The following is a 14,816-nucleotide window of genomic DNA, read 5'->3' on the forward strand; positions in this document are numbered from 1 at the left end:
TTAAGATTTATAATAACTTATCCATCGTACATGGAGTAATGTCATAATTTGAACAACTCATTGTTTTCATTTGACCAGAGCAAAATAACAATTATTAAGTTCTTTATTATAAATTCTAAGGGCTAGATAGAATGCCAACGACGAACATAATAACACTTTATTTTTGTTCCAGACGTGCATTCCTATCATATTCCTTGCCAGTCACTTAGGCCATTGTATTCTTGTATTGCGTTGTTTTTGTATGACACTTCATACCAACCAATATGGTACTAATACCCAAGAATTTCATTGTGTGACCTAACTAGGAATATAACCATAACATGTATATCATTTATATACAGCTGAGCTAGACTTTCTAGTCTTTTCTTTTCTTTCTGCCAATAATCTTTTGTAGTCTCTCTTTTAGCTTTCCTCATTATTCAGAAAAACACTTCAACATCAATAACTTCTAGATTTGTTGGTCAAATACCAATAACCTTGAGGTTCTTACTTTGAAGTTGATCATCATATGATAAGTGTTCTAGATTTCACTATTAGTAACTTTGTAATATGATGAACAATTTCACTCATAATTTTATCCATCAATTCATGACGACTTTCTGAGACCATGTATGTACATGCTAGGCTCATAAAGTTTAACCTTAGTATTCGCATGTGCAAATCTGGCTTGCACCCGTTGTATGCACACGTAGAATCTATAACACCCGATCATCACGTGATGCTTCGAAATGACGAGTCTTAGCAACAGTGCATACTAAGGACGATCACCTCATGGATATGCGAATATCGTTAGTGCCCCAATAGTTGGAGGATTGGGACGCCTTGCGTCTTCAACCTTCGTACATTCCCATAAAACTTATGAGTTTATGTAGTATCACCAAATTATATTCTATCATCTTGTAATAAGGTCTTAGATATCACATATATCTCATACATTGATTATTTCTGAAAACTAAATTTTCAGCTCCTTACTTTTCAAATAGATTTGAACTTCAAGTTTCACGGAGACAAGATGACTTTAGGTACTAATTGAAACCATAGCTCTTTGAATCAGCAATGTGAGGTTTACTAAAAGTTTTGCAAATAGGACTTAATCATTTCTTGATGCTTTAACAATACGGTACCAGTCCGTAAAGTTTCTTGTCAGACTTAACAGTATTTCTATCTCAATTATAAGACTAGCGCATGGTAAAAAACGGATGCCAATACTACAAAATTAATTCAAAATACTACTCAGACTATGTTCATGATAATTAGTTCATGTTTTAATCTAATTACTAATGAACTCCCACTTAATACAACATCCCTCATAGTTGTTAAGTGGTACACGATCCACATCCACTACACCAAAACCGATCATCACGTGAGATGATGTAGCTTCAATGGTGAACATCAACATGTTGATCATATCATCCATATGACTCGTGTTCAACCTTTCGGTTTCCCTTTGTCCCGAGGCCATGTATGTACATGCTAGGCTCGTCAAGCAAACCCAAGTATTCCGCGTGTGCAACATGGCTTACACCCGTTGTTTGTGAACGTTGAGTCTATCACATCCGATCATCACGAGATGCTTTGAAACGACGAACTGTTGCAACGGTGCATACGAGGGGAGAACACTTTATTATCTTGATATTAATGTGAGGGATCATCTTATAATGCTACCGTCGCGATCTAAGCAAAATAAGATGCATAAAGGATTAACATCACATGCAATTCATATGTGATATGATATGGCCCTTTAGTCTTTGCGCCTTCGATCTTCATCTCCAAAGCACGGACATGATCTCCATCATCAACGGGCATGATCTCCATCATCGTTGGCGTAGTGTCAAGGTCCATGGCGCCGTCTTCATGGTTGTTCACCTCATGTAGAAACTATTACAACTACTTTGAAATACTACTCAACATGAAATTTAAAGACAACCATAAGGCTCCTGCCGGTTGCCACAATACAATAATGATCATCTCATACATATTCATCATCACATCATGGCCATATCACATCACCAAACCCTGCAAAAACAAGTTAGACGTCTCTAATTTGGTTTGCATATTTTACGTGGTTTAGGGTTTTCGAGTAAGATCCAATCTACCTACGAACATGAACCACAACGGTGATACTAATGTTGTCAATAGAAAGAGTAAATAGAATCTTAACTTTGGTGGGAGAGACAGACACCCGCAAAGCCACTTATGCAATACAAGTTGCATGTCGAACGTGGAGCAAGTCTCATGAACGCGGTCATGTAAAGTTAGCCCGAGCCGCTTCATCCCACCATGCCGCAAGATGCAAAGTACACGAACTAAAGACAACAAAGCATCAACGCCCACAAAACAATTGTGTTCTACTCGTGCAACCATCTATGCATAGACACGGCTCTGATACCACTGATGGGATTCGTAGCATAGAAAACAAAAAAAATTCCTACCGCGAGAACGCAATCCAAGCCAAGATGCAATCTAGAAGATGGGAGCAACGAGGGGATGAACGAGACTAACCCTTGAAGATTTCCAAAGCCTACAAGAGGAGGCTCTCGTTGCTGCGGTAGACGATCACTTGCCGCTTTCAAAAGCGCGTAGAAGATCTTGACGGTGCCACAATCGGGCAGCACCTCCGTACTCGGTCACACGTTCGGTGTTGATGACGACGTCCTCCCCGTTCCAGCGGGCAGCGGAAGTAGTAGATCCTCCTTGGAATCCCGGCAGCACGACGGCGTGGTGGCGGTGGTGATGGAGAACTCCGGCAGGGCTTCGCCTAAGCGTATGCGGGAGTTGTATGTGGAGGAGAGGTAGCTAGGGTTTGGGGAGAGGGGGCTTGGGCGCCGGCCCTCAAAGGGGTGCGGCCAAGGTGGAGGCTTGAGTGGCCGGCCACCCTCCCCTTGTCCCTCATTATATAGGTGGAAGCCCCAAGAGTTGTAGTCCAAGTCTTCGAATAAGACCCCAACACCAAAACTTCCCAAAGGTGGGAAACCTACCCAGGGTGGGACTCCCACCTTTCCTTTAGGTGGGGTGGCTGGCCACCTATTGTGGAGTCCACCTGGGACTCCACCCCATTAGGGTTGGCTGGCCTAGCTAGTGGAGTCCCTCCGGGACTCCGCCTTCCATAGTGATTTCTTTCGGACTTTTCTAGAACCTTCTAGAACCTTCCATAAATGCACCGGATCATTTTTAAACTTATAAAATGACTTCCTATATATGAATCTTATTCTTCAGACCATTCCGGAACTCCTCGTGATGTCCTGCATCCCATCCGAGACTCCGAACAAAACTTCAAACTCCATTCCATATTTCCATATCTACTTAAACGACATCAAACCTTAAGTGTGTCACCCTACGGTTCGCGAACTATGTAGACATGGTTGAGACTTCTCTCCGACCAATAACCAATAGCGGGATCTGGAGATCCATAATGGCTCCCACATATTCAACAATGACTTTAGTGATCGACTGAACCATTCACATACGATACCGATTCCCTTTGTCACGCGATATTTTACTTGTCCGAGGTTTGATCATCGGTATCTCTATACCTCGTTCAACCTCGTCTCCTGACAGTACTCTTTACTCGTACTGTGGTATGTGGTCTCTTATGAACCATTCATATGCTTGCAAGCTAATTAGACGATATTCCCCCGAGAGGGCCCAGAGTATATCTATCCGTCATCGGGATGGACAAATCCCACTGTTGATCCATATGCCTCAACTCATACTTTCCGGATACTTAATCCCACCTTTATAACCACCCATTTACGCAGTGGTGTTTGATGTAATCAAAGTACCTTTCCGGTATAAGTGATTTACATGATCTCATGGTCGAAAGGACTAGGTAACTATGTATCGAAAGCTTATAGCAAATAACTTAATGACATGATCTTATGCTATGCTTAATTGGGTGTGTCCATTACATCATTCATATAATGACATGACCTTGTTATTAATAACATCCAATGTTCATGATTACGAAACCATGATCATCTATTAATCAACAAGCTAGTTATACAAGAGGCTTACTAGGGACTCCTTGTTGTTCACATAACACACATGTATCAATGTTTCGGTTAATACAATTATAGCATGGTATGTAAACATTATCATAAACACAAAGATATATTATAATAACCATTTTATTATTGCCTCTTGGGTATATCTCCAACAGTTAGCTCTTCGCATGATTGACGCAGAGGCTGCTTCCTGCCTTCTATCCAACTCGATTTTCTGCTTCTCAAGCTCCCGCCTGGTACGTGCAAGCCTATATTGATATGCTTGTAACTCCTCAGGCGTCGCTGTTACGGTCATTGGCTGTGTACCATTAATAGCTCTTGCGACTCAATCCCATACTTCCTGCAGAAATTGCACCATCTCTCGTGTTCCTAGTCCGTTATATTTTGTTCCTAGACCTCTCGTGAGATCTGCAGGATCGACATATGGATTTCCCGCCTCGTCGAAGTTCTCTGATGTCTCCTCTTGTGGGTGACTCGGATCTCCGATTGCATAGATCTGATGATATTTTGGATATTGAACCATGTTGGGTTTGGTGACACCATCATAGAGATTGGTGAAGATCTCTCCAACAATAGTGGATCTGTCGATGAAGTTGAAGATGTCGATGTTGCTCGAGTCACCGCTTATATCGGAGTCCGTAGATGACTCGAAAGACATGTCACTGAAGATCTTGGCGAGTTTTTCGCTTGCCACGGTGCTGATGAAGCGTGGCGATGAAGTCTCCTCGTCGCCTGACTCGATTGACGATGTAGAACTTGAAAAATCGGGATCGACCGCTGATAATCCCGATGAGATCGGAATTTCGAGACGATACGCTCCTTCTTTCTCGACGCGGAAGTGAAACCTTCCGAACATCATCTCCATAGGCTCCTCCAGATACACATATGCATCCAAACGGGAGGGCGGGTGAGGAACAAAATTGACTAGACCAGTTTCGATCTGTTTACCTCTGTCCATCGCGTTGCTTGCAGTTGATGAAGTCGACGATCTTGAACGTGCCATCGAGATCAGATCCTTGACGCCTCTAATCCCCACGGTCGGCGCCAATTGACAAGGGATTAACTTATCACTGCCTACACGTTGTAGACTAGGGTTTTAGTCGGAAGTAGAGGGCAAATAGATCTCGAAGGTTTCAGCCGAAAAGTGCTCGACGATGTGAAAACTAGGGTTTCGTGAGACAATGAATCGATGCTTTCTTTGTCCCTCGACTCCCCCTTATATAGGAGGCGGAGCCGAGGGATTCGTAATACACAAGTTACAGAGTCCGGGAGGGTTTCCAACTCATCCCGCAAGATTACAAGTATTATTTCCTAATACAACTCTAGCTTTCCTTAATAATAACTTGGGCTTCCGATTCTTCTTATTCTTCGAGTCGTGGGCCTTCAGTAAACCCCGGGTACCATCTTCGGCAGGCCCATTGGGGATGCCTATGTCAGTCAGAGAATAATGGTTGTTCTATTTATATGGATAATATCTTTTATGGTCAGGCACCTAAGATGAATGGTTTATTCTTATTAAATCTTGACAGTAGTGAAACACATGTTCATAACATTGATGCTAAATGAAACAAATTAAATGATAATTCTACATATATGTGGCACTGTTGTCTTGGTCACATTGGAGTGAAGCGCATGAAGAAACTCCATTCCGATGGACTTCTTGAATCACTTGATAGATGCGAAGCATGTCTGATGGGAAAATAACTAAGACTACATTCTCTATTATAATGGAGCGAGCTACAGACTTATTGGAAATAATACATACCGATGTGTGCGGTCCAATGAGTGTAGCATCGCGTGGTGGTTATCATTATGTTCTAACCTTCACGGATGAACTGAGTAGATATGGGTATATTTACTTTATGAAACATAAGTCCGAAACTTTTGAGAAGTTTAAGGAATTCCAAAGTGAAGTAGAAAAACAGCGTAACAAGAAGATTAAGTTTTTGTGTTCTGATCGCGGAGGTGAATATCTGAGTTACGAGTTTGGCATGCATTTAAAGAAATGTGAAATACTTTCACAGTTGACACCGCCGGGAACACCACAGCGTAATGGTGTGTCCGAACGTCATAATCGAACTCTCTTAGATATGGTTCGGTCTATAATGTCTCTTACCAACTTGTCGTTATCGTTTTGGGGTTATGCATTAGAGACAGCCGCATTCACTTTAAATAGGGCACCATCTAAATCCGTTGAAATGACACCGTATGAATTATGGTTTGGTAAGAAACGTAAGTTGTCGTTCCTTAAAGTTTGGGGCTACGAAGCTTCTGTAAAGAAGTTACAATCTGACAAGCTTGAATCCAAAGCTGAGAAATGCGTCTTCATAGGATACCCTAAAGAAATAATTGGGTATACCTTCTATCACAGATCCGAAGGTAAAGTTTTTATTGCCAAGAACAGATCATTTCTTCAGAAGCAATTTCTCTCGAAAGAAGTGACTGGAAGGAAAGTAGAACTCGATGAGGTTATTGAACCTTCTCTCGGACTTAAGAGTAGCGCAACACGAGAAGATGTTCTTGTGCCGCCTGCACCTATAAGAGAGGAACCAAATGATAATGATCACGAAACTTCAAACGAAGTTGCTACTGAACCCCGCATGTCGACGAGGGTTCGTACCACTCCTGATTGGTATGACCCCGCCTTAAATGTCATGATTGTGGACAACAATGATGATGACCCTGCGACATATGAGCAAGCAATGATGATCCCAGATTACAACAAATGGAAAGAGGCCATGAAATCCGAAATGGGATTCATGTATGATAACCAAGTATGAATTTTGGTAGAATTACCTGATAGTCGTAAGGCTGTCGAGAATAAATGGATCTTAAAAAAAACAGATGTTGATGGTAATATTATTGTCTATAAAGCTCAACTTATCGCGAAAGGGTTCTGACAAATTCAATGACTTGACTACGATGAGACTTTCTCACCTGTAGCAAAGCTTAAGTCTTTGAGGATATTGTTAGCAATCGCTGCATTTTTCGATTATGAAATTTGGAAGATGGATGTCAAAACGGTGTTCCTTAATGGTGACATTGAGGAGGAGTTGTATATGGTACAACCCAAAGGTTTTGTCGATCCTAAAAATGCTGACAATGTATGGAAACTTCAGTGTTCCATTTATGGACTGAAGCAAGCATCCCGGAGTTGGAACTGACGCTTTGATAAGGTGATCAAAGACTTTGGATTTATAAAAACTCATGGAGAAGCTTGTACTTACAAGAAAGTGAGTGGGATCTCTGTAGCATTCCTGATATTATATGTAGATGACATATTGTTGATTGGGAATGATATAGAACTTTTAAGTAGTGTCAAAGGCTATTTGAATAAGTGTTTTTCAATGAAGGACCTTGGAGAAGCAACGTACATTTTAGGCATCAAGATTTATAGAGATAGATCAAGATACCAAATATGGCTTTCACAGAGTACATACCTGGATAAGATTCTAAAGAAGTTTAGAATGGATGAAAGCAAGAAAGGGTTCTTGCCCATGTTGCCTGGTAAGAATTTGAGTAAAACTCAAGGTCCGGCTACGGCGGAAGAAAGAGAAAGGATGAACAAGATCCCCTATGCCTCGGCAGTAGGCTCTACCATGTATGCCATGTTGTGTACGAGACTGGATATCGCACATGTTGTTAGTTTGAGCAGCAGATATCAAAGTGATCCTGGAATGGAACACTGGACAGCGGTCAAGAATATTCTGAAGTACTTGAAAAGGACTAAGGATATGTTTCTTATTAATGGAGGTAACCAAGAGCTCGTTGTAACCATTTACACCGATGCTAGTTGGAACACTGATCCAGATGACTCTAAGTCTCAATCTGGGTACGTGTTTATTTTGAATTGTGCAGCAGTGAGCTGGATGAGTGCCAAGCAAAGCGTGGTGGCGAAATCTTCAACTGGGTCTGAATACATAGCTGCTTCGGAGGCTTCATCGGAAGCGATATGGATGAAGAGGTTCATTACTGAGCTTGGTGAGGTTCCTAGTGCATTGGACCCGATGACCATCTATTGTGACAAGAGCCAAGGTCACACAAGAAACTGAAGCATATGAAGCTACGTTTTCATGTGATTCACGAGTATGTCGAAGATGGTGACATAAAAATTTGCAAAGTATACACAGATCTGATTGTGGTAGATCCATTGACTAAAGCTCTCCCTGTAGGATAACGTTGCATAGAAAACAAAAAATTTCCTACCACGAACACGCAATCCAAGCGAAGATGCAATCTAGAAGACGGTAGCAACGAGGGGTTTGTCGAGTCTCACCCTTGAAGAGATTCCAAAGCCTACAAGATGAGGCTCTTGTTGCTGCGGTAGACGTTCACTTGCCGCTTGCAAAAGCGCGTAGAAGATCTTGATCACGATCCCTCCGGCGCCACGAACGGGCAGCACCTCCATACTCGGTCACACGTTCGGTTGTTGATGAAGACGATGTCCACCTCCCATTCCAGCGGGCAGCGGAAGTAGTAGCTCCTCTTGAATCCGACAGCATGACGGCGTGGTGTCGGTGGTGGTGGAGAACTCCGGGTGGAGCTTCGCTAAAGCATGCGGGAGCTATGGAGGAGAAGGGGGCGGCTAGGGTTTGGGAGGGGGTGGCCGGCCACTATAAGGGGTACGGCCAGGTGGTGGTCTTGAGGTGGCCGGCCCCCTCCCCTTGTCCCTCATTATATAGGTGGAAGACCCAAGGGTTGGACTACAAGTCTCCGAATAAGACCCGAACCCAAAACCTTCCATAAGATAGGGAAACCTACCCAAGCTAGGACTCTCACTAGAGGTGGGAGTTCCACCTTCCATGGAGGGGGTGGCCGGCCCCCTTTGGGGAGTCCACTTGGGACTCCTCCCCCACTAGGGTTGGCCGGCCATGGAGGTGGAGTCCCTCCGGGACTCCACCTTCCTTGGTGGTTTCTTCCGGACTTTTCTAGAACCTTCTAGAACCTTCCATAGAACCTTCCGCATCATTTTAATTCACATAAAATGACATCCTATATATGAATCTTATTCTCCGGACCATTCCGGAACTTCTCGTGATGTCCGGGATCTCATCCGGGACTCCGAACAAATATTCGAACTCCATTCCATATTCAAGTTCTACCATTTCAACATCCAACTTTAAGTGTGTCACCCTACGGTTCGTGAACTATGCGGACATGGTTGAGTACTCACTCCGACCAATAACCAATAGCGGGATCTGGAGATCCATAATGGCTCCCACATATTCAACGATGACTTTAGTGATCGAATGAACCATTCACATACGATACCAATTCCCTTTGTCACGCGATATTTTACTTGTCCGAGGTTTGATCTTCGGTATCACTCTATACCTTGTTCAACCTCGTCTCCTGACAAGTACTCTTTACTCGTACCGTGGTATGTGGTCTCTTATGAACTTATTCATATGCTTGCAAGACATTAGACGACATTCCACCGAGAGGGCCCAGAGTATATCTATCCGTCATCGGGATGGACAAATCCCACTGTTGATCCATATGCCTCAACTCATACTTTCCGGATACTTAATCCCACCTTTATAACCACCCATTTACGCAGTGGCGTTTGGTGTAATCAAAGTACCTTTCCGGTATAAGTGATTTACATGATCTCATGGTCATAAGGATTAGGTAACTATGTATCGAAAGCTTATAGCAAATAACTTAATGACGAGATCTTATGCTACGCTTAATTGGGTGTGTCCATTACATCATTCACATAATGATATAACCTTGTTATTAATAACATCCAATGTTCATGATTATGAAACTAATCATCGATTAATCAACCAGCTAGTTTAAGAGGCATACTAGGGACTTCTTGTTGTCTACATATAACACATGTACTAATGTTTCGGTTAATACAATTATAGCATGATATATAAACATTTATCATAAACATAAAGATATAAATAATAACCACTTTATTATTGCCTCTAGGGCATATCTCCTTCAGTCTCCCACTTGCACTAGAGTCAATAATCTAGATTACATTGTAATATACCTAACACCCATGGCATTCTGGTGTTGGTCATGCTTTGCCCTAGGGAGAGCTTTAGTCAACGGATCTGCTACATTCAGATCAGTGTGTATTTTGCAAATCTTTACTTCTCCATCTTCGATGTACTCGCGAATCGAGTGGTAACGCAGCTTGATATGCTTCAGCCTTTTGTGTGACCTTGGCTCTTGTGCATTGGCGATGGCTCCCATGTTATCACAGTAAATGATTAATGGGTCCAATGCACTAGGAACCACACCGAGCTCTACAATGAACCTCTTCATCCATACCGCTTCTGATGAAGCCTCTGAAGCCGCTATGTACTCTGATTCTGTTGAAGACTTCGCCACCGTGCCTTTGCTTCGAGCTTGCCCAGCTTCTGTGCAGCACCATTCAATATAAACACGTACCCAGATTGTGACTTAGAGTCATCAGGATCAGTGTTCCAACTTGCATCGGTGTAACCACTTACAACGAGCTCTTGGTCACCTCCATAACAAAGAAACATATCCTTAGTTCTTTTCAAGTACTTCAGGACATTCTTGACCGCTGTCCAGTGTTCCATTTCTAGATCACTTTGATATCTGCTAGTCAAACTAACAACATGTGCTATATCCGGTCTAGTACATAGCATGGCATACATGATAGATCCTACTACCGAGGCATAGGGGATATTACTCATCCTTTCTCTTTCTTCTGCCGTAGCCGGTCCTAGAGTCTTACTCAAGACTTTGCCTGGTAACATAGGTAAGAACCCTTTCTTACTTTCGTCCATTCTAAACTTCTTTAGAATCTTGTCCCGATATGTACTCTGTGATAGCCCTATTAGGCGTCTTGATCTATCTCTATAAATCTTGATGCCTAATATATACGATGCTTCACCAAGGTCTTTCATTGAAAAACTATTATTCAAATAACCCTTTACACTGCTTAATAGTTCTATATCATTCCCGATCAATAATATGTCATCTACATATAATATCAGGAATGCTACAGAGCTCCCACTCACTTTCTTGTAAATACAGGCCTCTCCATGACATTGTATAAACCCGAAGTCTTTGATCACCTTATCAAAGCGTCGGTTCCAACTTCTTGATGCTTGCTTCAGTCCATAGATTGAACGCTGAAGTTTGCATACTTTGTCAGCATTTTTATGATCGACAAAACCTTTGGGTTGTACCATATACAACTCTTCCTCAATGTCTCCATTAAGGAACGCTGTTTTGACATCCATCTGCCAAATCTCATAATCGAAAAATGCAGCTATTGCTAACAAAATCCTCACAGAATTTAGCTTCGCTACAGGTGAGAAAGTCTCATCGTAGTCAACTCCTTGAATTTGTCGGAAACCCTTTGCGACAAGTCGAGCTTTATAGACAGTAATATTACCATCAGCATCTGTTTTTCTCTTGAAGATCCATTTATTTTCGACAGCCTTTCGGCTATCAGGTAAGTCTACCAAAGTCCATACTTTGTTATCATACATGGATCCCATTTCGGATTTCATGGCTTCTTGCCATTTGTTGGAATCTGGGCTCATCGTCGCTTCTTCATACGTCGCAGGGTCCTCATCATTGTTATCCACAATCATGACATTTAGACAAGGATCATACCAATCAGGAGTGGCACGTTCCCTTGTCGATCTGCGAGGTTCAACAGTTTCCTCGTTCGAAGTTTCATGATCATTATCATTAGCTTCCTCTGTTGCCGGTGTAGGCGGTACAGGTACAACTTCCGGTACTGCGCTACTCTGATCAACGAGTATAGATTCATCAATCTCATCGAGTTCTACTTTTCTTCCAGTCACTTCTTTAGTGAGAAATTCTTTCTCAAGAAAGGTTCCGTTCTTAGCAACAAAGATTTTTGCCTTCGGATCTGTGATAGAAGGTGTACCCTATAGTTTCCTTAGGGTATCCTATGAAGACGCATTTCTCCGCTTTGGGTTCTAGCTTGTCCGGTTGTAACTTATTTACATAGGCTTCGCAACCCCAAACTTTCAGGAACGACAGCTTAGGTTTCTTATTAAACCATAATTCATACGGTGTCGTTTCTACGGATTTTGATGGTGCTCTATTTAAAGTGAATGCGGCTGTCTCTAATGCATAACTCCAAAATGATAACGGCAAATCAGTAAGAGACATCATAGAACGAACCATATCTAAGAGAGTTCGATTACGATGTTCGGACACACCGTTTCGTTGTGGTGTTCCCGGCGGTGTCAATTGTGAAAGTATTCCGCATTTCTTTAAATGCATGCCAAACTCATAACTCAGATATTCACCTCCACGATTAGATCGTAGAAATTTAATCTTCTTGTTACGTTGATTTTCTACTTCACTTTGGAATTCCTTAAACTTCTCGAAAGTTTCGGATTTATGTTTCATGAAATAGATATACCCATATCTACTCAGATCATCTGTGAAGGTTAGAACATAACGATAACCACCGCGCGATGCTACGCTCATTGATCCGCACACATCGGTATGTATGATTTCCAATAAGTCAGTAGCTCGCTCCATCATACCAGAAAATGGAGTCTTAGTCATTTTTCCCATTAGACATGCTTCGCATCTATCAAGTGACTCAAAGTCAAGTGATTCAAGTAATCCATCTTTATGGAGTTTCTTCATGCGTTTCATTCCAATATGACCAAGACGACAGTGCCACATATATGTAGAATTATCATTTAATTTAATTCGCTTAGCATCAACGTTATGTATATGCGTATCACTACTATCGAGATCTAACAGAAATAAGCCATTCTTTTCTGGTGCTCGACCATAAAAGATTTTATTCATAAAAATAGAACAACCTTTATTCTCAGACTTGAATGAATAACCGTCTTGCATTAAACAAGATCCAGATATAATGTTCATGCTTAACGCAGGTACAAAATAACAATTATTTAGGCTTAAAACTAATCCCGAAGGTAGATGTAGAGGAAGTGTGCCGACTGCGATCACATTGACCTTGGATCCGTTTCCAACGCGCATCGTCACTTCATCTTTCAGTAGTCTCCGTTTATTCTTTAGTTCCTGTGTCGAGTTACAAATATGAGCAACCGAACCAGTATCAAATACCCAGGTACTAGAACGAGGACCAGTGAGATAAACATCTATAACATGTATATCGAGATATACCTTCTTTCTTCTTCTTGACAAGGCCGCTCTTCAGATCAGCCAGATACTTGGAGCAATTACGCTTCCAGTGTCCCTTCTCCTTGCAGTAATAGCACTCAGCATCAGGCTTAGGGCCGTTCTTAGGTTTCATAGGAGGCGTGGCAGCTTTCTTGCCACCCTTCTTGAATTTTCCCTTAGACTTGCCCTGTTTCTTGAAACTGGTGGTCTTGTTGACCATCAACACTTGGTGCTCTTTCTTGATCTCAATCTCAGCAGCTTTTAGCATGCCAAAGAGTTCAGGTAACTCCTTGTTCATGTTCTGCATATTGTAGTTCATCACAAAGTTCTTGTAACTTGGTGGCAGTGATTGAAGGACACGATTAATCCCCGATCTGTTAGGAATCACTATTCCCAAGTCATCGAGTTTCTTCGCATGCCCGGTCATGGCGAGCATGTGCTCACTAACGGAGCTGCCTTCTTCCATCATGCAGCTGAAGAATTGTTTCGATGCTTCATAGCATTCCACAGCCGCATGAGTCTCAAAAATAGCTTTCAGCTCTTTCATCAACTCATGAGGATCGTGGTGCTCAAAACGTTTTTGAAGATCGGATTCTAGACTGCACAGGATGGCACACTGAACTTGAGAGTACCGAATTTTCCGAGTCTCGTAAACAGCTTTTACTTCATCGGTTTCAGTTTCTGCAGGAGGGTCACCTAGCGGTGCATCAAGCACATATTGCAGATTTCCGCCAGAGAGGAAGATCCTCACATGACGGAACCAGTCGGTGAAGTTGCTACCGTTGCTCTTAAGTTTTTCTTTCTCTAGGAACTGGTTAAAATTGATTGGGGACGCCATCTCTACAACATATATTTGCAAAAGTTTAGACTAAGTTTATGACAAATTGAGTTCAAATTTTAATTCAACATAATTAAAAACTAAGTGAACTCCCACTCAAAACAATATCCCTCGCATTGTCTTAGTGATCACACGAACCAAATCCACCGCACCTAAGTCCGATCATCACGAGACAAGGTGTGATTTCAATGGCGAACACTCAAAGTGTTCATCATATCAACCATATGATTCATGCTCTACCTTTCGGTATCATGTGTTCCGAGACCATGTCTGTACATGCTAGGCTCGTCAAGGCCACCTTAGTATCCGCATGTGCAAAACTGTCTTGCACCCGTTGTATGTACTTGTTGATTCTAACACACCCGATCATCACGAGATGCTTCGAAACGACAAGTCATGGTAACGGTGCTACTAAGGATGAACACTTTATTATCTTGAGATTTTAGTGAGGGATCATCTTATAATGCTACCGTCGCGATCTAAGCAAAATAAGATGCATAAAAAGGATTAACATCACATGCAGTTCATATGTGATATGATATGGCCCTTTTGTCTTTGCGCCTTTGATCTTCATCTTCAAAGCACGGACATGATCTCCATCATCGTCGGCGTAGCGTCAAGGTCAATGGTGCCGTCTTCATGATTGTCCTCCATGTAGCAACTATTACAACTACTTTGAAATACTACTCAACATGAAATTTAAAGACAACCATAAGGCTCCTGTCGGTTGCCACAATACAATAATGATCATCTCATACATATTCATCATCACATTATGGCCATATCACGTCACCAAACCCTGCAAAAACAAGTTAGACGTCTCTAATTTGGTTTGCATA

Source organism: Lolium perenne, chromosome 6 (genome assembly GCF_019359855.2).
Source record: "Lolium perenne isolate Kyuss_39 chromosome 6, Kyuss_2.0, whole genome shotgun sequence".
Classification (NCBI taxonomy): Eukaryota; Viridiplantae; Streptophyta; class Magnoliopsida; order Poales; family Poaceae; genus Lolium; species Lolium perenne.